General features: G+C 43.7%; 1 long non-coding RNA gene across 10 annotated transcripts in view; it reads left to right on the top strand.

Annotated features, from left to right (window-relative positions):
- The window catches only part of LOC307181154, a 2,002,597-nt gene that overhangs the window by 1,024,607 nt on the left and 960,762 nt on the right, over positions 1 to 17,228 (top strand). The gene's annotated exons all lie outside the window — the stretch shown is intronic.

Here is a 17,228-nt window from a genome sequence, read left to right on the forward strand (position 1 = left end):
CCTGTACACATGCTTGATTCTCTTTCGGAGACATAGCAATCCATAGGTTTTAAGATACTTACTAGTCAGGTACATTCTTAGGCATTTAATATGGGGTGTTGAGTCCATTTCGTTGAGCAAGGAGTAGCTCTTGTCTATTCCATATTTGGCTTAAGGAACTTTATCTGTGCTCATTTCAATCTCTGGTTTTATGCAGCACCCCTACTCACCTTTACCCTTAAGCAAGCATAAGTTGGCTTTCTAAATTTGAGACCCTGTTCTGTTTTGGAATGCAGTTCCTGTGTAGCCAAGTTTACATTCCGTGTATTAGTGATATCTTATGATGTTTCTTTTTCTGTGTGACTTATTTCAGTTAGAATCATCGTACCTGAATCCACTCATTATGCTGCTACAGGCCTGATGACATAGATTTCATTGCTGAGTGATACTGCATTGTACGTAAGTACCACAAGTTCTTTATCCATTTTTCACTTTCTGTGATATTGAACTTGTACGGTAAACGAGGTTCTTGTAAACGGAGGCGTCCCAAACTTTGGGGTGGCTGTGTCTTTTTGATTTTAATTTCCCTAAGCTATAGGACCATAAGTGGAAGTGCCCTAGGCTCTGTTGCTTTGTTTTTTAGATGTTTCAGGAAACACCATACACTTCTCCTGAGTGTCTGTTGGCAATTTACATCCCGCCCATCAGCATAACAAGGCTCCCAGTTCTCCATGACCTGTCCTGCCTTTCTGGATTTTACACTTTTTTCAGATGGCCCTTATGACCGGGGAGAAGTGAGACTTCATTGTAGTGCAGATTTCCTTTGCAAGTTTGTTTGGTTGGCCAAAAAGGGCGTATGCATTTTTTCCTGAATATATTCAGGAAAAAACGCATACGCCCTTTTTGGCCAAGTGCATCATTGTGGACGTTCTGCCTCTTTTCCTATGCTTTCAATGCAATTCCAGTCTACCTCCTGAAATCGGTTTCCTGCAATTCTGCCCCGCTTTCAAGTCCTCTTGGCAGCCTTCCTTCAGTCTATTTTTGGACGATAGCTGTCATTTATAACTCTGCAGGTTTGTGAATTACAGTGCCCCTGAGCTCCTTTCTTCAACTCGCTTTCTTGTGACCTGGCCGCAACACCGCAGGATGGCTTCAGGCCCTAATCTGGTTCTGACATGGCACGCTGAGCCTTTGGTTAATTCCTCTTCCTGGTGGGAAATGAGAGTTAAATTTGCCCATCCAGACACCTCCAGCTAGTCTCTCATTGGTTCTCGCTATTCCTGTTCATCTTCCGCAGAAATTGCAAACTGGGCCAAACAGGAGGTTAAAGGGACTGACTCTCCAAGTGGGGAGAGTGTTAGTAAAGCATCTGGAATGTTGCACCCGAGTACCAGGGGAGGAAAACTGAGACATATTTGAACACGTCTCCCGTTCGCATGGTTGATCATACTTGGGTTCCACATGCATGTTTTAGCTGAAGGAAGAATACCTTAAACCTGGAGAGTTAAGACCCGTGTAATGGGTACCATGCAATATGATTTCAAAGGGTCTTCATTTGCTCACCGAACCTCTCCAATCCTATCACTGCTGCGTTTATGCCCCTGTACACATGCTTGATTCTCTTTCGGAGACATAGCAATCCATAGGTTTTAAGATACTTACAAGTCAGGTACATTCTTAGGCGTTTAATATGCGGTGTTGAGTCCATTTCGTTGAGCAAGGAGTAGCTCTTGTCTATTCCATATTTGGCTTAAGGAACTTTATCTGTGCTCATTTCAATCTCTGGTTTTATGCAGCACCCCAACTCACCTTTCCCCTTAAGCAAGCATAAGTTGGTTTTCTAAATTTGAGACCCTGTTCTGTTTTGGAATGCAGTTCCTGTGTAGCCAAGTTTACATTCCGTGTATTAGTGATATCTTATGATGTTTCTTTTTCTGTGTGACTTATTTCAGTTAGAATCATCGTACCTGAATCCACTCATTATGCTGCTACGGGCCTGATGACATAGATTTCATTGCTGAGTGATACTGCATTGTACGTAAGTACCACAAGTTCTTTATCCATTTTTCACTTTCTGTGATATTGAACTTGTACGGTAAACGAGGTTCTTGTAAACGGAGGCGTCCCAAACTTTGGGGTGGCTGTGTCTTTTTGATTTTAATTTCCCTAAGCTATAGGACCATAAGTGGAAGTGCCCTAGGCTCTGTTGCTTTGTTTTTTAGATGTTTCAGGAAACACCATACACTTCTCCTGAGTGTCTGTTGGCAATTTACATCCCGCCCATCAGCATAACAAGGCTCCCAGTTCTCCATGACCTGTCCTGCCTTTCTGGATTTTACACTTTTTTCAGATGGCCCTTATGACCGGGGAGAAGTGAGACTTCATTGTAGTGCAGATTTCCTTTGCAAGTTTGCTTGGTTGGCCAAAAAGGGCGTATGCGTTTTTTCCTGAATATATTCAGGAAAAAACGCATACGCCCTTTTTGGCCAAGTGCATCATTGTGGACGTTCTGCCTCTTTTCCTATGCTTTCAATGCAATTCCAGTCTACCTCCTGAAATCGGTTTCCTGCAATTCTGCCCCGCTTTCAAGTCCTCTTGGCAGCCTTCCTTCAGTCTATTTTTGGACGATAGCTGTCATTTATAACTCTGCAGGTTTGTGAATTACAGTGCCCCTGAGCTCCTTTCTTCAACTCGCTTTCTTGTGACCTGGCCGCAACACCGCAGGATGGCTTCAGGCCCTAATCTGGTTCTGGCACGGCACGCTGAGCCTTTGGTTAATTCCTCTTCCTGGTGGGAAATGAGAGTTAAATTTGCCCATCCAGACACCTCCAGCTAGTCTCTCATTGGTTCTCGCTATTCCTGTTCATCTTCCGCAGAAATTGCAAACTGGGCCAAACAGGAGGTTAAAGGGACTGACTCTCCAAGTGGGGAGAGTGTTAGTAAAGCATCTGGAATGTTGCACCCGAGTACCAGGGGAGGAAAACTGAGACATATTTGAACACGTCTCCCGTTCGCATGGTTGATCATACTTGGGTTCCACATGCATGTTTTAGCTGAAGGAAGAATACCTTAAACCTGGAGAGTTAAGACCCGTGTAATGGGTACCATGCAATATGACTTCAAAGGGTCTTCATTTGCTCACCGAACCTCTCCAATCCTATCACTGCTGCGTTTATGCCCCTGTACACATGCTTGATTCTCTTTCGGAGACATAGCAATCCATAGGTTTTAAGATACTTACAAGTCAGGTACATTCTTAGGCGTTTAATATGCGGTGTTGAGTCCATTTCGTTGAGCAAGGAGTAGCTCTTGTCTATTCCATATTTGGCTTAAGGAACTTTATCTGTGCTCATTTCAATCTCTGGTTTTATGCAGCACCCCAACTCACCTTTCCCCTTAAGCAAGCATAAGTTGTTTTTCTAAATTTGAGACCCTGTTCTGTTCTGTAATTCAGTTCCTGTGTAGCCAAGTTTACATTCTGTGTATTACTGATATCTTATGATGTTTCTTTTTCTGTGTGACTTATTTCAGTTAGAATCATCATACCTGAATCCACTCATTGTGCTGCTAAGGGCCTGATGACACAGATTTCATTGCTGAGTGATATTGCTTTGTAAGTAAATACCACAACTTCTTTATCCATTTTTCACTTTCTGCGATGTTGAACTTGTACTGTAAACGAGGTTCTTGTAAACAGAGCCGTTCCAAACTTTGGGGTGGCTGTGTCTTTTTGATTTTAATTTCCCTAAGCTATAGGACCATAAGTGGCAGTGCCCGAGGTTCTGTTGCTTTGTTTTTTAGATGTTTCAGGAAACACCATACACTTCTCCCGAGTGTCTGTTGGCAATTTACATCCCGCCCATCAGCATAACAAGGCTCCCAGTTCTCAATGGCCTGTTGCCTTTCTGGATTTTACACTTTTTTCAGATGGCCCTTTTGACCGGGGGGAAGTGAGACTTCATTGTAGTGCAGATTTCCTTTGCAAGCTTGCTTGGTTGGCCAAAAAGTGCGTATGCATTTTTTCCTGAATATATTCAGGAAAAAACGCATACGCCCTTTTTGGCCAAGTGCATCATTGTGGACGTTCTGCCTCTTTTCCTATGCTTTCAATGCAATTCCAGTCTACCTCCTGAAATCGGTTTCCTGCAATTCTGCCCCGCTTTCAAGTCCTCTTGGCAGCCTTACTTCAGTCTATTTTTGGACGATAGCTGTCATTTATAACTGTGCAGGTTTGTGAATTACAGAGCCCCTGAGCTCCTTTCTTCAACTCGCTTTCTTGTGAGCTGGCCACAACACCGCAGGATGGCTTCAGGCCCTAATCTGGTTCCGGCACGGCACGCTGAGCCTTTGGTTAATTCCTCTTCCTGGTGGGAAATGAGAGTTACATTTGCCCGTCCAGACACCTCCAGCTATTCTCTCATTGGTTCTCGCTATTCCTGTTCATCTTCCGCAGAAATTGCAAACTGGGTCAAACAGGAGGTTAAAGGGACTGACTCTCCAAGTGGGGAGAGTGTTAGTAAAGCGTCTGGAATGTTGCACCCGAGTACCAGGGGAGGAAAACTGAGACATATTTGAACACGTCTCCCGATCACATGGTTGATCATACTCTAGGTTCCACATGCATGTTTTAGCTGAAGGAAGAATACCTTAAACCTGGGTATTTGAAACCCGTGGAATGGGTACCATGCAATATGACTTCAAAGGGTCTTCATTTGCTCACTGAACCTCTCCAATCCTATCACTGCTGCGTTTATGCCCCTGTACACACGCTTGATTCTCTTTTGGAGACATAGCAATCCATAGGTTTTAAGATACTTACTAGTCAGGTACATTCTTAGACGTTTAATATGGGGTTTTGAGTCCATTTCGTTGAGCAAGGAGTAGCTCTTGTCTATTCCATATTTGGCTTAAGGAACTTTATCTGTGCTCATTTCAATCTCTGGTTTTATGCAGCACCCCAACTCACCTTTCCCCTTAAGCAAGCATAAGTTGGTTTTGTAAATTTGAGACCCTGTTCTGTTTTGGAATGCAGTTCCTGTGTAGCCAAGTTTACATTCCGTGTATTAGTGATATCTTATGATGTTTCTTTTTCTGTGTGACTTATTTCAGTTAGAATCATCGTACCTGAATCCACTCATTATGCTGCTACGGGCCTGATGACATAGATTTCATTGCTGAGTGATACTGCATTGTACGTAAGTACCACAAGTTCTTTATCCATTTTTCACTTTCTGTGATATTGAACTTGTACGGTAAACGAGGTTCTTGTAAACGGAGGCGTCCCAAACTTTGGGGTGGCTGTGTCTTTTTGATTTTAATTTCCCTAAGCTATAGGACCATAAGTGGAAGTGCCCTAGGCTCTGTTGCTTTGTTTTTTAGATGTTTCAGGAAACACCATACACTTCTCCTGAGTGTCTGTTGGCAATTTACATCCCGCCCATCAGCATAACAAGGCTCCCAGTTCTCCATGGCCTGTCCTGCCTTTCTGGATTTTACACTTTTTTCAGATGGCCCTTTTGACCGGGGAAAAGTGAGACTTCATTGTAGTGCATATTTCCTTTGCAAGTTTGCTTGGTTGGCCAAAAAGGGCGTATGCGTTTTTTCCTGAATATATTCAGGAAAAAACGCATACGCCCTTTTTGGCCAAGTGCATCATTGTGGACGTTCTGCCTCTTTTCCTATGCTTTCAATGCAATTCCAGTCTACCTCCTGAAATCGGTTTCCTGCAATTCTGACCCGCTTTCAAGTCCTCTTGGCAGCCTTACTTCAGTCTATTTTTGGACGATAGCTGTCATTTATAACTCTGCAGGTTTGTGAATTACAGTGCCCCTGAGCTCCTTTCTTCAACTCGCTTTCTTGTGACCTGGCCGCAACACCACAGGATGGCTTCAGGCCCTAATCTGGTTCCGGCACGGCACGCTGAGCCTTTGGTTAATTCCTCTTCCTGGTGGGAAATGAGAGTTAAATTTGCCCATCCAGACACCTCCAGCTAGTCTCTCATTGGTTCTCGCTATTCCTGTTCATCTTCCGCAGAAATTGCAAACTGGGCCAAACAGGAGGTTAAAGGGACTGACTCTCCAAGTGGGGAGAGTGTTAGTAAAGCGTCTGGAATGTTGCACCCGAGTACCAGGGGAGGAAAACTGAGACATATTTGAACACGTCTCCCGTTCGCATGGTTGATCATACTTGGGTTCCACATGCATGTTTTAGCTGAAGGAAGAATACCTTAAACCTGGAGAGTTAAGACCCGTGTAATGGGTACCATGCAATATGACTTCAAAGGGTCTTCATTTGCTCACCGAATCTCTCCAATCCTATCACTGCTGCGTTTATGCCCCTGTACACATGCTTGATTCTCTTTCGGAGACATAGCAATCCATAGGTTTTAAGATACTTACTAGTCAGGTACATTCTTAGGCGTTTAATATGCGGTGTTGAGTCCATTTCGTTGAGCAAGGAGTAGCTCTTGTCTATTCCATATTTGGCTTAAGGAACTTTATCTGTGCTCATTTCAATCTCTGGTTTTATGCAGCACCCCAACTCACCTTTACCCTTAAGCAAGCATAAGTTGGTTTTCTAAATTTGAGACCCTGTTCTGTTCTGTAATTCAGTTCCTGTGTAGCGAAGTTTACATTCCGTGTATTACTGATATCTTATGATGTTTCTTTTTCTGTGTGACTTATTTCAGTTAGAATCATCATACCTGAATCCACTCATTGTGATGCTAAGGGCCTTGTGACACAGATTTCATTGCTGAGTGATATTGCTTTGTAAGTAAATACCACAACTTCTTTATCCATTTTTCACTTTCTGCGATGTTGAACTTGTACTGTGAACGAGGTTCTTGTAAACAGAGCCGTTCCAAACTTTGGGGTGGCTGTGTCTTTTTGATTTTAAATTCCCTAAGCTATAGGACCATAAGTGGAAGTGCCCTAGGCTCTGTTGCTTTGTTTTTTAGATGTTTCAGGAAACACCATACACTTCTCCCGAGTGGTTGTTGGCAATTTACATCCCGCCCATCAGCATAACAAGGCTCCCAGTTCTCCATGGCCTGTCCTGCCTTTCTGGATTTTACACTTTTTTCAGATGGCCCTTTTGACCGGGGGGAAGTGAGACTTCATTGTAGTGCAGATTTCCTTTGCAAGCTTGCTTGGTTGGCCAAAAAGGGCGTATGCGTTTTTTCCTGAATATATTCAGGAAAAAACGCATACGCCCTTTTTGGCCAAGTGCATCATTGTGGACGTTCTGCCTCTTTTCCTATGCTTTCAATGCAATTCCAGTCTACCTCCTGAAATCGGTTTCCTGCAATTCTGCCCCGCTTTCAAGTCCTCTTGGCAGCCTTCCTTCAGTCTATTTTTGGACGATAGCTGTCATTTATAACTCTGCAGGTTTGTGAATTACAGTGCCCCTGAGCTCCTTTCTTCAACTCGCTTTCTTGTGACCTGGCCGCAACACCGCAGGATGGCTTCAGGCCCTAATCTGGTTCCGGCACGGCACACTGAGCCTTTGGTTATTTCCTCTTCCTGGTGGGAAATGAGAGTTAAATTTGCCCGTCCAGACACCTCCAGCTAGTCTCTCATTGGTTTTCGCTATTCCTGTTCATCTTCCGCAGAAATTGCAAACTGGGCCAAACAGGAGGTTAAAGGCGCTGACTCTCCAAGTGGGGAGAGTGTTAGTAAAGCGTCTGGAATGTTTCACCCGAGTACCAGGGGAAGAAAACTGAGACATATTTGAACACGTCTCCCGTTCACATGGTTGATCATACTTGGGTTCCACATGCATGTTTTAGCTGAAGGAAGAATACCTAAAACCTGGGTAGTTGAAACCCGTGGAATGGGTACCATGCAATATGACTTCAAAGGGTCTTCATTTGCTCACCGAACCTCTCCAATCCTATCACTGCTGCGTTTATGCCCCTGTACACATGCTTGATTCTCTTTTGGAGACATAGCAATCCATAGGTTTTAAGATACTTACTAGTCAGGTATATTCTTAGGTGTTTAATATGCGGTGTTGAGTCCATTTCGTTGAGCAAGGAGTAGCTCTTGTCTATTCCATATTTGGCTTAAGGAACTTTATCTGTGCTCATTTCAATCTCTGGTTTTATGCAGCACCCCAACTCACCTTTACCCTTAAGCAAGCATAAGTTGGTTTTCTAAATTTGAAACCCTGTTCTGTTCTGTAATTCAGTTCCTGTGTAGCCAAGTTTCCATTCCGTGTATTACTGATATCTTATGATGTTTCTTTTTCTGTGTGACTTATTTCAGTTCGAATCATCATATCTGAATCCACTCATTGTGCTGCTAAGGGCCTGATGACATAGATTTCATTGCTGAGTGATATTGCTTTGTAAGTAAATACCACAACTTCTTTATCCATTTTTCACTTTCTGCGATGTTGAACTTGTACTGTAAACGAGGTTCTTGTAAACAGAGCCGTTCCAAACTTTGGGGTGGCTGTGTCTTTTTGATTTTAATTTCCCTAAGCTATAGGACCATAAGTGGAAGTGCCCTAGGTTCTGTTGCTTTGTTTTTTAGATGTTTCAGGAAACACCATACACTTCTCCCGAGTGGTTGTTGGCAATTTACATCCCGCCCATCAGCATAACAAGGCTCCCAGTTCCCCATGGTCTGTCCTGCCTTTCTGGATTTTACACTTTTTTCAGATGGCACTTTTGACTGAGGGGAAGTGAGACTTCATTGTAGTGCAGATTTCCTTTGCAAGCTTGCTTGGTTGGCCAAAAAGGGCGTATGCGTTTTTTCCTGAATATATTCAGGAAAAAACGCATACGCCCTTTTTGGCCAAGTGCATCATTGTGGACGTTCTGCCTCTTTTCCTATGCTTTCAATGCAATTCCAGTCTACCTCCTGAAATCGGTTTCCTGCAATTCTGCCCCGCTTTCAAGTCCTCTTGGCAGATTTACTTCAGTATATTTTTGGACGATAGCTGTCATTTATTACTCTGCAGGTTTGTGAATTACAGTGCCCCTGAGCTGCTTTCTTCAACTCGCTTTCTTTTGAGCTGGCCGCAACACCGCAGGATGGCTTCAGGCCCTAATCTGGTTCCGGCCCGACATGCTGAGCCTTTGGTTATTTCCTCTTCCCGGTGGGAAATGAGAGTTAAATTTGCCCGTCCAGACACCTCCAGCTAGCCTCTCATTGGTTCTCGCTATTCCTGTTCATCTTCCGCAGAAATTGCAAACTGGGCCAAACAGGAGGTTAAAGGCGCTGACTCTCCAAGTGGGGAGAGTGTTAGTAAAGCGTCTGGAATGTTGCACCCGAGTACCAGGGGAGGAAAACTGAGACATATTTGAACACGTCTCCCGATCACATGGTTGATCATACTTGGGTTCCACATGCATGTTTTAGCTGAAGGAAGAATACCTTAAACCTGGAGAGTTAAGACCCGTGTAATGGGTACCATGCAATATGACTTCAAAGGGTCTTCATTTGCTCACCGAACCTCTCCAATCCTATCACTGCTGCGTTTATGCCCCTGTACACATGCTTGATTCTCTTTCGGAGACATAGCAATCCATAGGTTTTAAGATACTTACAAGTCAGGTACATTCTTAGGCGTTTAATATGCGGTGTTGAGTCCATTTCGTTGAGCAAGGAGTAGCTCTTGTCTATTCCATATTTGGCTTAAGGAACTTTATCTGTGCTCATTTCAATCTCTGGTTTTATGCAGCACCCCAACTCACCTTTCCCCTTAAGCAAGCATAAGTTGTTTTTCTAAATTTGAGACCCTGTTCTGTTCTGTAATTCAGTTCCTGTGTAGCCAAGTTTACATTCTGTGTATTACTGATATCTTATGATGTTTCTTTTTCTGTGTGACTTATTTCAGTTAGAATCATCATACCTGAATCCACTCATTGTGCTGCTAAGGGCCTGATGACACAGATTTCATTGCTGAGTGATATTGCTTTGTAAGTAAATACCACAACTTCTTTATCCATTTTTCACTTTCTGCGATGTTGAACTTGTACTGTAAACGAGGTTCTTGTAAACAGAGCCGTTCCAAACTTTGGGGTGGCTGTGTCTTTTTGATTTTAATTTCCCTAAGCTATAGGACCATAAGTGGCAGTGCCCGAGGTTCTGTTGCTTTGTTTTTTAGATGTTTCAGGAAACACCATACACTTCTCCCAAGTGTCTGTTGGCAATTTACATCCCGCCCATCAGCATAACAAGGCTCCCAGTTCTCAATGGCCTGTTGCCTTTCTGGATTTTACACTTTTTTCAGATGGCCCTTTTGACCGGGGGGAAGTGAGACTTCATTGTAGTGCAGATTTCCTTTGCAAGCTTGCTTGGTTGGCCAAAAAGGGCGTATGCATTTTTTCCTGAATATATTCAGGAAAAAACGCATACGCCCTTTTTGGCCAAGTGCATCATTGTGGACGTTCTGCCTCTTTTCCTATGCTTTCAATGCAATTCCAGTCTACCTCCTGAAATCGGTTTCCTGCAATTCTGCCCCGCTTTCAAGTCCTCTTGGCAGCCTTACTTCAGTCTATTTTTGGACGATAGCTGTCATTTATAACTGTGCAGGTTTGTGAATTACAGAGCCCCTGAGCTCCTTTCTTCAACTCGCTTTCTTGTGAGCTGGCCACAACACCGCAGGATGGCTTCAGGCCCTAATCTGGTTCCGGCCCGGCACGCTGAGCCTTTGGTTATTTCCTCTTCCTGGTGCGAAATGAGAGTTAAATTTGCCCATCCAAACACCTCCAGCTATTCTTTCATTGGTTCTCGCTATTCCTGTTCATCTTCCACAGAAATTGCAAACTGTGCCAAACAGGAGGTTAAAGGGACTGACTCTCCAAGTCGGGAGAGTGTTAGTAAAGCGTCTGGAATGTTGCACCCGAGTACCAGGGTACGAAAACTGAGACATATTTGAACACGTCTCCCGATCACAGGGTTGATCATACTCTAGGTTCCACATGCATGTTTTAGCTGAAGGAAGAATACCTTAAACCTGGGTAGTTGAAACCCGTGGAATGCGTACCATGCAATATGACTTCAAAGGGTCTTCATTTGCTCACCGAACCTCTCCAATCCTATCACTGCTGCGTTTATGCCCCTGTACACATGCTTGATTCTCTTTCGGAGACATAGCAATCCATAGGTTTTAAGATACTTACTAGTCAGGTACATTCTTAGGCATTTAATATGGGGTGTTGAGTCCATTTCGTTGAGCAAGGAGTAGCTCTTGTCTATTCCATATTTGGCTTAAGGAACTTTATCTGTGCTCATTTCAATCTCTGGTTTTATGCAGCACCCCTACTCACCTTTACCCTTAAGCAAGCATAAGTTGGCTTTCTAAATTTGAGACCCTGTTCTGTTTTGGAATGCAGTTCCTGTGTAGCCAAGTTTACATTCCGTGTATTAGTGATATCTTATGATGTTTCTTTTTCTGTGTGACTTATTTCAGTTAGAATCATCGTACCTGAATCCACTCATTATGCTGCTACAGGCCTGATGACATAGATTTCATTGCTGAGTGATACTGCATTGTACGTAAGTACCACAAGTTCTTTATCCATTTTTCACTTTCTGTGATATTGAACTTGTACGGTAAACGAGGTTCTTGTAAACGGAGGCGTCCCAAACTTTGGGGTGGCTGTGTCTTTTTGATTTTAATTTCCCTAAGCTATAGGACCATAAGTGGAAGTGCCCTAGGCTCTGTTGCTTTGTTTTTTAGATGTTTCAGGAAACACCATACACTTCTCCTGAGTGTCTGTTGGCAATTTACATCCCGCCCATCAGCATAACAAGGCTCCCAGTTCTCCATGACCTGTCCTGCCTTTCTGGATTTTACACTTTTTTCAGATGGCCCTTATGACCGGGGAGAAGTGAGACTTCATTGTAGTGCAGATTTCCTTTGCAAGTTTGTTTGGTTGGCCAAAAAGGGCGTATGCATTTTTTCCTGAATATATTCAGGAAAAAACGCATACGCCCTTTTTGGCCAAGTGCATCATTGTGGACGTTCTGCCTCTTTTCCTATGCTTTCAATGCAATTCCAGTCTACCTCCTGAAATCGGTTTCCTGCAATTCTGCCCCGCTTTCAAGTCCTCTTGGCAGCCTTCCTTCAGTCTATTTTTGGACGATAGCTGTCATTTATAACTCTGCAGGTTTGTGAATTACAGTGCCCCTGAGCTCCTTTCTTCAACTCGCTTTCTTGTGACCTGGCCGCAACACCGCAGGATGGCTTCAGGCCCTAATCTGGTTCTGACATGGCACGCTGAGCCTTTGGTTAATTCCTCTTCCTGGTGGGAAATGAGAGTTAAATTTGCCCATCCAGACACCTCCAGCTAGTCTCTCATTGGTTCTCGCTATTCCTGTTCATCTTCCGCAGAAATTGCAAACTGGGCCAAACAGGAGGTTAAAGGGACTGACTCTCCAAGTGGGGAGAGTGTTAGTAAAGCATCTGGAATGTTGCACCCGAGTACCAGGGGAGGAAAACTGAGACATATTTGAACACGTCTCCCGTTCGCATGGTTGATCATACTTGGGTTCCACATGCATGTTTTAGCTGAAGGAAGAATACCTTAAACCTGGAGAGTTAAGACCCGTGTAATGGGTACCATGCAATATGACTTCAAAGGGTCTTCATTTGCTCACCGAACCTCTCCAATCCTATCACTGCTGCGTTTATGCCCCTGTACACATGCTTGATTCTCTTTCGGAGACATAGCAATCCATAGGTTTTAAGATACTTACAAGTCAGGTACATTCTTAGGCGTTTAATATGCGGTGTTGAGTCCATTTCGTTGAGCAAGGAGTAGCTCTTGTCTATTCCATATTTGGCTTAAGGAACTTTATCTGTGCTCATTTCAATCTCTGGTTTTATGCAGCACCCCAACTCACCTTTCCCCTTAAGCAAGCATAAGTTGGTTTTCTAAATTTGAGACCCTGTTCTGTTTTGGAATGCAGTTCCTGTGTAGCCAAGTTTACATTCCGTGTATTAGTGATATCTTATGATGTTTCTTTTTCTGTGTGACTTATTTCAGTTAGAATCATCGTACCTGAATCCACTCATTATGCTGCTACGGGCCTGATGACATAGATTTCATTGCTGAGTGATACTGCATTGTACGTAAGTACCACAAGTTCTTTATCCATTTTTCACTTTCTGTGATATTGAACTTGTACGGTAAACGAGGTTCTTGTAAACGGAGGCGTCCCAAACTTTGGGGTGGCTGTGTCTTTTTGATTTTAATTTCCCTAAGCTATAGGACCATAAGTGGAAGTGCCCTAGGCTCTGTTGCTTTGTTTTTTAGATGTTTCAGGAAACACCATACACTTCTCCTGAGTGTCTGTTGGCAATTTACATCCCGCCCATCAGCATAACAAGGCTCCCAGTTCTCCATGACCTGTCCTGCCTTTCTGGATTTTACACTTTTTTCAGATGGCCCTTATGACCGGGGAGAAGTGAGACTTCATTGTAGTGCAGATTTCCTTTGCAAGTTTGCTTGGTTGGCCAAAAAGGGCGTATGCGTTTTTTCCTGAATATATTCAGGAAAAAACGCATACGCCCTTTTTGGCCAAGTGCATCATTGTGGACGTTCTGCCTCTTTTCCTATGCTTTCAATGCAATTCCAGTCTACCTCCTGAAATCGGTTTCCTGCAATTCTGCCCCGCTTTCAAGTCCTCTTGGCAGCCTTCCTTCAGTCTATTTTTGGACGATAGCTGTCATTTATAACTCTGCAGGTTTGTGAATTACAGTGCCCCTGAGCTCCTTTCTTCAACTCGCTTTCTTGTGACCTGGCCGCAACACCGCAGGATGGCTTCAGGCCCTAATCTGGTTCTGGCACGGCACGCTGAGCCTTTGGTTAATTCCTCTTCCTGGTGGGAAATGAGAGTTAAATTTGCCCATCCAGACACCTCCAGCTAGTCTCTCATTGGTTCTCGCTATTCCTGTTCATCTTCCGCAGAAATTGCAAACTGGGCCAAACAGGAGGTTAAAGGGACTGACTCTCCAAGTGGGGAGAGTGTTAGTAAAGCATCTGGAATGTTGCACCCGAGTACCAGGGGAGGAAAACTGAGACATATTTGAACACGTCTCCCGTTCGCATGGTTGATCATACTTGGGTTCCACATGCATGTTTTAGCTGAAGGAAGAATACCTTAAACCTGGAGAGTTAAGACCCGTGTAATGGGTACCATGCAATATGACTTCAAAGGGTCTTCATTTGCTCACCGAACCTCTCCAATCCTATCACTGCTGCGTTTATGCCCCTGTACACATGCTTGATTCTCTTTCGGAGACATAGCAATCCATAGGTTTTAAGATACTTACAAGTCAGGTACATTCTTAGGCGTTTAATATGCGGTGTTGAGTCCATTTCGTTGAGCAAGGAGTAGCTCTTGTCTATTCCATATTTGGCTTAAGGAACTTTATCTGTGCTCATTTCAATCTCTGGTTTTATGCAGCACCCCAACTCACCTTTCCCCTTAAGCAAGCATAAGTTGTTTTTCTAAATTTGAGACCCTGTTCTGTTCTGTAATTCAGTTCCTGTGTAGCCAAGTTTACATTCTGTGTATTACTGATATCTTATGATGTTTCTTTTTCTGTGTGACTTATTTCAGTTAGAATCATCATACCTGAATCCACTCATTGTGCTGCTAAGGGCCTGATGACACAGATTTCATTGCTGAGTGATATTGCTTTGTAAGTAAATACCACAACTTCTTTATCCATTTTTCACTTTCTGCGATGTTGAACTTGTACTGTAAACGAGGTTCTTGTAAACAGAGCCGTTCCAAACTTTGGGGTGGCTGTGTCTTTTTGATTTTAATTTCCCTAAGCTATAGGACCATAAGTGGCAGTGCCCGAGGTTCTGTTGCTTTGTTTTTTAGATGTTTCAGGAAACACCATACACTTCTCCCGAGTGTCTGTTGGCAATTTACATCCCGCCCATCAGCATAACAAGGCTCCCAGTTCTCAATGGCCTGTTGCCTTTCTGGATTTTACACTTTTTTCAGATGGCCCTTTTGACCGGGGGGAAGTGAGACTTCATTGTAGTGCAGATTTCCTTTGCAAGCTTGCTTGGTTGGCCAAAAAGTGCGTATGCATTTTTTCCTGAATATATTCAGGAAAAAACGCATACGCCCTTTTTGGCCAAGTGCATCATTGTGGACGTTCTGCCTCTTTTCCTATGCTTTCAATGCAATTCCAGTCTACCTCCTGAAATCGGTTTCCTGCAATTCTGCCCCGCTTTCAAGTCCTCTTGGCAGCCTTACTTCAGTCTATTTTTGGACGATAGCTGTCATTTATAACTGTGCAGGTTTGTGAATTACAGAGCCCCTGAGCTCCTTTCTTCAACTCGCTTTCTTGTGAGCTGGCCACAACACCGCAGGATGGCTTCAGGCCCTAATCTGGTTCCGGCACGGCACGCTGAGCCTTTGGTTAATTCCTCTTCCTGGTGGGAAATGAGAGTTACATTTGCCCGTCCAGACACCTCCAGCTATTCTCTCATTGGTTCTCGCTATTCCTGTTCATCTTCCGCAGAAATTGCAAACTGGGTCAAACAGGAGGTTAAAGGGACTGACTCTCCAAGTGGGGAGAGTGTTAGTAAAGCGTCTGGAATGTTGCACCCGAGTACCAGGGGAGGAAAACTGAGACATATTTGAACACGTCTCCCGATCACATGGTTGATCATACTCTAGGTTCCACATGCATGTTTTAGCTGAAGGAAGAATACCTTAAACCTGGGTATTTGAAACCCGTGGAATGGGTACCATGCAATATGACTTCAAAGGGTCTTCATTTGCTCACTGAACCTCTCCAATCCTATCACTGCTGCGTTTATGCCCCTGTACACACGCTTGATTCTCTTTTGGAGACATAGCAATCCATAGGTTTTAAGATACTTACTAGTCAGGTACATTCTTAGACGTTTAATATGGGGTTTTGAGTCCATTTCGTTGAGCAAGGAGTAGCTCTTGTCTATTCCATATTTGGCTTAAGGAACTTTATCTGTGCTCATTTCAATCTCTGGTTTTATGCAGCACCCCAACTCACCTTTCCCCTTAAGCAAGCATAAGTTGGTTTTGTAAATTTGAGACCCTGTTCTGTTTTGGAATGCAGTTCCTGTGTAGCCAAGTTTACATTCCGTGTATTAGTGATATCTTATGATGTTTCTTTTTCTGTGTGACTTATTTCAGTTAGAATCATCGTACCTGAATCCACTCATTATGCTGCTACGGGCCTGATGACATAGATTTCATTGCTGAGTGATACTGCATTGTACGTAAGTACCACAAGTTCTTTATCCATTTTTCACTTTCTGTGATATTGAACTTGTACGGTAAACGAGGTTCTTGTAAACGGAGGCGTCCCAAACTTTGGGGTGGCTGTGTCTTTTTGATTTTAATTTCCCTAAGCTATAGGACCATAAGTGGAAGTGCCCTAGGCTCTGTTGCTTTGTTTTTTAGATGTTTCAGGAAACACCATACACTTCTCCTGAGTGTCTGTTGGCAATTTACATCCCGCCCATCAGCATAACAAGGCTCCCAGTTCTCCATGGCCTGTCCTGCCTTTCTGGATTTTACACTTTTTTCAGATGGCCCTTTTGACCGGGGAAAAGTGAGACTTCATTGTAGTGCATATTTCCTTTGCAAGTTTGCTTGGTTGGCCAAAAAGGGCGTATGCGTTTTTTCCTGAATATATTCAGGAAAAAACGCATACGCCCTTTTTGGCCAAGTGCATCATTGTGGACGTTCTGCCTCTTTTCCTATGCTTTCAATGCAATTCCAGTCTACCTCCTGAAATCGGTTTCCTGCAATTCTGACCCGCTTTCAAGTCCTCTTGGCAGCCTTACTTCAGTCTATTTTTGGACGATAGCTGTCATTTATAACTCTGCAGGTTTGTGAATTACAGTGCCCCTGAGCTCCTTTCTTCAACTCGCTTTCTTGTGACCTGGCCGCAACACCACAGGATGGCTTCAGGCCCTAATCTGGTTCCGGCACGGCACGCTGAGCCTTTGGTTAATTCCTCTTCCTGGTGGGAAATGAGAGTTAAATTTGCCCATCCAGACACCTCCAGCTAGTCTCTCATTGGTTCTCGCTATTCCTGTTCATCTTCCGCAGAAATTGCAAACTGGGCCAAACAGGAGGTTAAAGGGACTGACTCTCCAAGTGGGGAGAGTGTTAGTAAAGCGTCTGGAATGTTGCACCCGAGTACCAGGGGAGGAAAACTGAGACATATTTGAACACGTCTCCCGTTCGCATGGTTGATCATACTTGGGTTCCACA

Source organism: Stenella coeruleoalba (genome assembly GCF_951394435.1).
Source record: "Stenella coeruleoalba genome assembly, contig: scaffold_61, whole genome shotgun sequence".
Lineage (NCBI taxonomy): Eukaryota > Metazoa > Chordata > Mammalia > Artiodactyla > Delphinidae > Stenella > Stenella coeruleoalba.